Genomic DNA, 6,000 nt, shown 5'->3' on the forward strand with positions numbered 1-6,000 from the left:
CATCTCACAACCCTATGGGCCTCCAGGTGCTGTTACGGGGATGACTTTACTTTTTATTTTTTACTTATTTCTTTCTTTTACATATTCTGCGTCGGTGTCACTAGTGTCTAATGGCTGCATAGTGCTCTTGATAACACTGTGAAATGTACTGACACCTCTGCTCAGGGTAAGAACTGTATCAGTGATGTTTTTCATGGTCTTTAATAAAAATGGTTTTACAAGAAAATACACGTTCTCTATTTAACTTACACTATTATAAGTCATTGTCACTGGGAACTGCATTTCCAGAGGTGGAGAAAGGCATTGTTTCCATGTATAAAAAATGAGAATGACAACAAATGTTACCAGTATTCAGTTTTGTACAACACTACTGAAGAATTTTAAACCTTCCTAGCTTTTGGTGGTCTGTGGGGAATGGCTAAAGTTGTAAACTGTTGTAACCGGTCATCATTTTTAATAATATACTTTGCCAGATTCATGTATACATAAATGCTTTTTTTTATACAACTATATTTCATATGATTCAGTTGGAATTTTGGGTTTGTAACACTGCATACATTATCACGCATTATAAGATGCCATGGACTGTATGTTAAGTAGCAGGTGATGCAACGTGGCGTGATTTCATATGTAAATTTATAGTCCACGAGTCCCAAATTGTGCTTGTAATGTGTGATGTAAGCCCCAAGAGCAGATAGCTAGGGACTTTACAGAGGTACAAGCAATCATCTTGCTAAATTCCTTGTATGATGTCATGCTAACTGTAGTCTGTCGTCATGTGAAGCTCTTTGTCCAAAAGAGACGTGAACCAGATTCCGAGCGGTGAAGACATGTTCGTGAGTGTCTTGCCTTCACACAAAGAACAAAGGGCTACTTCAGGTCCTAAGTAAAAGTGTAATAACCTATGAAACCATAATGTAAATAAAGTGTAAGTGTTCATAAGTTTGTCATTGGATTTTGTTGACTGCCTTGTTGGAGCCAAGACCCACTTAACGACCCTGTGATAGTCTCATGTTCCCCGATTGGGTGGCGCCCAAGAAAACTACAAAGGTGAGGCTACGTCATTGCCTGCTTTCTGGGAGTCGCTAAAAGGAGATTCACAGCGAGAAGCTATGGCCACCTTTACCCCACAGAGGCCAAGAGAGATTTTCGGTTATACTATCTGTCTGAACAAAATAAAACTGGCATTACTAGCACTTGGTAGCTTCAAAAACCTGTCATGAGCTCCCAAATAATATGGCTAAAGGGCCCTGGTAGAGATATAAGTTTATCAACCCACCAGTGGTTAATGAATTACTTTGAATACTAGGTAAGGACTTCAGGGGTTGAAGCATTTGCCCACCACGTTTTTACTCAGTCACTATCTAGTCCTCAAAAAAAAGACTGGAAATCCACATCTTCTCTCATTTTATTTTTATTGTCATATTCCCAAGATGGACAGGGTGTCTGAGTACAAGCTAAGAGAATGAGTAAGTCCTGTTTGCAGACCATCAGAGTACTGTCCCAGACAAACATAGAGCAAACAGTCAGTATGGAATGACATACTAGTGTAAGCACTTGAAAAGTGCTCTAGAAACAGTATGTAGACTATGAAAATCAAACTCAAACAGTATGTAGGATTTAAGTTTCTCACAACAACAGTTATGAAAAGTTCTCTCGTCAGCGTCAAAATGCATAACAATATTTATGCTAAAACTTGTCATAGAAACACACACTAATAAAACATCATTTGGAGGAGGAGGAGGACATAATTGTACTGGCAGTGATAAAAACTGTGTCATTTCTTTGCTGCATAATCTTTTGAAGATTAGTCAACATTTCAGAGGAATATGTTACCTGAAACTTCAAGGCTGAAGAGCGAGCGAAGTGTTTCTTGCTACCTGCTTCACCCTGGTTTCTTGCATGGCTTATTCTTCATCCTTGAACGTGTAGGTAACATGTTCATCCAAAACATCAATTGACTTTCAGCGGAATACACTGCATTATATCCCAAAGTTAAAAGTGCCTCAACCAACAATGCTACTGTGTGCCCCCACTAATGAGGCTTGCAGAAAGTAATTAATATGTGAGAAAGCCTTATTAGCAGAGTTGCAGTAGTGAACTACATCTAAGCACAGTTGGTCCAGAAGTACTTCTGTCACAAACATTTTTTACACAACTGTTCCTGTTCCACAAAATGACTAACATGATGCATAACCACCTGAGTTACATAGTGTCCATGTTCCTAACAAAGCTGACTTACAGTGTACCACTTCTCAAGATACACAGCCCCCCACGCTCACGAGAAAGCCTGACCCAAAGTTAGCAACAACCTGACTTGCACAGTATACGTGTTCTAGAATAAGTAGTGGCTTACATTAGAAAATTGTTACTTGGTGGAACGGGTGAAGATTACTTCATCATATTCACCACAAACTTGCATTATGAGCATCTAACTAGTAAGTATCATACTGAAGTTAAAAGTGTTACTGAAACGCAGAAATGACCTGAGTATCACAGCTATATCATTCTAGTCCTTATGCCGACTAAATCCAAGAACGTTTGTTTCAGGAATAAAGAGGCTTACCTTGCCACAAAGCAAAAGACTTCTTATGCTTCCCTGTTGTGCATCCAACAGAATTAAAAGTTGTTTGCCCATTCTTTTCCACACAACAAGGGCTGTCTGATCACAGCAACTCAAGATGACCCAAAATGAAACTCAATTTCTAGCATAACATGGTCTCATTTGACATCACAAACTGACACATGGTAGATCTTGCTTATCATCGAGACATTGGACAGAAAGGCCAAATGGCTGTTTGCACAGAAAGACATACTCGGCTGCAGAAATGACATATGGATCAGGTCAGTGAGAAGGAACCACAATACTCAGTTTTGTCAATGATAGAAGATAGGAGTGATGACGCTGATATGGGGAGACAGAAATTACGAGATAAGCTAGAAAGTTTCGGAATCTGATAATGCAAATAACGGCTCATGGTGAAGCATTGAAGCACTGTGAAGGGTCACAAATCACCTGAGAAACTTAGAAATACAGAAGAAAAGTAGGAACGGGAAATCTGACATAATGAGCTTGCATAAAACTAAGTGGAAGGTTACTAGACTTAAGTTTTGCGCATTTCCATGTTTGTAATTATTAAACACTTTTTATGCATAACTTTGGGATATTTATGATCTATCGCTATGCAAAATTTCATATTCTACCTCTGCTGGTTTGGTAACTATAATCATCAAACCAAATATGAGATTTCACCAGGCCTCTGTGTTGTTTCACTCAATAAAATGACCTTAAAAAAGGCATATTGTTTTAAATCTGTGCCTATTTGATGGGCCCCAGAGCCGGTCTCGACACACACAAGAGAAAAATCTGTTCTTGATGGAAAATGAATCCCGTCTGTTCTGCCCGCAGCTCATTCCTATACCGAATTAGCTATCCGAGTTCCTAAAAGAACTGTTGAAATTGTAATTTCTTAGATTTTAATTATTATATTTTCAGTTAAAATACGGGATCGGAAGATGAAATATCCTGATGAATGTGCATTTCCGGCGTTTATACACCCCACTTTTGTGACTTCAGTACTTAAGCAACCCACTTCGCTGTCTGACATGACACGTTCTGCAACTATCTACCACTTTTTATGACCAGTGAGAACAAATCTGTGGGAAAATTAATAATAAAATCCAGCGCAGCTTTCTTTTCGTGAAAACGCCCCGTCACTGAGACGTAGGTCTCTGAAATGTCCCTGCTGAAAATTTCAGTCACGCTTAATATTTTAACGACAAATATTTACAAAATTCTGTCCAGTCAGTCGTGACATGACAACATGTAGACTATACAGTAATTATACAAGTAGCAACAAATTAGAAGTAAGTGACTTTATAATGAAGTAAATAAGTCCTTTTCAATAGTTTTTATTTTAACATTTATCGGAGTGACACTGTGAAGGTCAGATAAAGCACGTGCTTTAAAATACGTGTAGACGCACTCATCCATGTAAAAGTGTAATTTTCATGCCAGTTCCCTCTTCCCAAAGCAATTAGCGATGGAAGTTTGTCTTTGTAATGACTCCCATCAGAGCGATAAACAAACAGAGCGGTAGAGTTTTTGGTGCTATTCTAGTTTTTAATATGCATTCGAAATCCTGCGGACCGCCTAAAAAAATCGCTCCATCCGTATGTTTGTCTACATGCATGAAACTCGCGGAAGTTGCTGAACCAGTTCTCATTAAATTTGGTATTTGGGAGCTTTAATAAATGTTTCTTACTCATTCAACCTTTAAATAAAATAGGATAATAACGGTCACTTATGTACATAACTGCACACATTTCTGCTCGCAACTCGAGTGTAACTGGTCAAGTGCTCAGTGGATGGAAATGTTGCGAACAAACGTTTTTATTCGCAGTGTACTTTACCGTAAGTCTCAGGCTCTCGGTTTAATTAGAAAGAATGGACCTAATGCACCTTGATTGCTACACTATGCATGTGTTTCCAAACTCGTTTAGTATAAACATACAGAAGCGGTATTATCGACCTTGCCTGTTCATAAACAACATGACACTTCTTTAAGTACGTATCCGATACTGACCCGCAGACGCGACAAAACTACTTTCCTACCTACTGCAATTCCATCGGTCTGCTGAAGAGAAACTTCGGTATAATTCGCTTTCGCAACTTGGAGAAATGCCAAGTCACCGGAACTTTGTTGGATTTCTGGAAATATCTGTATGATTCTCGTTTACAACATTGGGAAATACCTTATTTACTTACTTACTCATGGAACTGAGCCCTTCTGGAGGAGCCTCCAATTCTGCAGCTACCTAAGAATTTGCCAGCATTTTATGGAACCCGAAGGTTCATTACCGTGTTCACAAGAACCCTCCACTGGTCCATATCCTGAGCCAGATCTATCAATCCATACCATCCCAAACTCTCTCTCTAAGATCCATTCTAATATTGTCCACCCACCTATGCCTTGGTCTTCCTTGTGGTCTCTTTCCTTCTGGTTTTCCCACCAGTATCCTATACGCATTCCTCGTCTACCCCATTCGTGCTACATTGGGAAATACCTAGTCGCCAGAATTTTGTTGGATCTCTGAAGTATTCTTTGAACTTAATTATTATTATTATTATGAAACTGAGTCCACTTGGTACTGCGGCCAATACTGACATACAAGTATTATACCAGCCCAAGATGATAGGTGATGGCGATTTTGGAGAAACTGGTGGAATGAGATTGGCAGCGGAAACAGAAATGCTCGGAGAAAACCTACCTCAGAGCCACTTCGTTCACCACAAATTCCACATGACCAGACCTTGGCTCGAACCCGGGCCGCCGCGGTGGGAAGCCAGACACTAACAACCTGAGCTATGGGACGGCCCTTCCGTTGGACTTAAGTCAAAAGATGCTGAGTTCCAACACTAAAGAATTTTATGACAATTATGTCTCTTGTTAGTTTACGATCAGACATACTACAGTAGAACAGTATGCAAATAAAGACCACTATTTGTCATTTATCAATAGGTGAAACCACATAATTAAGCACACTTCCTCAATCGCTACAAACATGAACTATTTGACTGGCCCGTACCTCACTGGACTTGTTACTGATGAAGAAGAATGCGTGCTCTTGCTGTCATCCTGTCGCTGAATGTAAACACGCGCTATGTCTCACTATGTCTCACTCGTCTCACTGCCCGTCCTCGAATGCAACACCGCTGATGCCGCTGATCCTGCAATGCCTCGACTCATTAGCTTGGCTGACCTGAGGCTCGCTTGCTATCCTTGCTATTTTGCGCTGTTCTCTTCAAAACAGTATCTAATTTGGTTTTTCTTAATTTCCCATCTTGCAGGATGAGACACGCATTGTAGATGGCCCCTGATTTGTTGAAGGAAACGAAAATGATTTCTAAAAGTGGATGCATTGTTCTAGGAGACCTTATGATCGCTTATGATATTGTTTTTAATTTATTTTAATTTCATGAAATCGTGTATAATATGC

General features: G+C 39.6%; 1 protein-coding gene across 1 annotated transcript in view; it reads right to left on the bottom strand.

Annotated features, from left to right (window-relative positions):
• The window catches only part of LOC111865703 (larval cuticle protein 1), a 36,027-nt gene extending 30,306 nt beyond the window's left edge, over window positions 1-5,721 (bottom strand). Inside the window, exon 1 of the mRNA XM_023853931.2 lies at window positions 5,590-5,721. The gene's annotated coding sequence lies outside the window, so the exon portion shown is untranslated. The remainder of the gene's footprint in view (window positions 1-5,589) is intronic.
• Between the last annotated feature and the right edge of the window lie 279 nt (window positions 5,722-6,000).

This window comes from Cryptotermes secundus, unplaced genomic scaffold, assembly GCF_002891405.2.
Source record: "Cryptotermes secundus unplaced genomic scaffold, Csec_1.0 scaffold19, whole genome shotgun sequence".
NCBI classification, from domain to species: Eukaryota; Metazoa; Arthropoda; class Insecta; order Blattodea; family Kalotermitidae; genus Cryptotermes; species Cryptotermes secundus.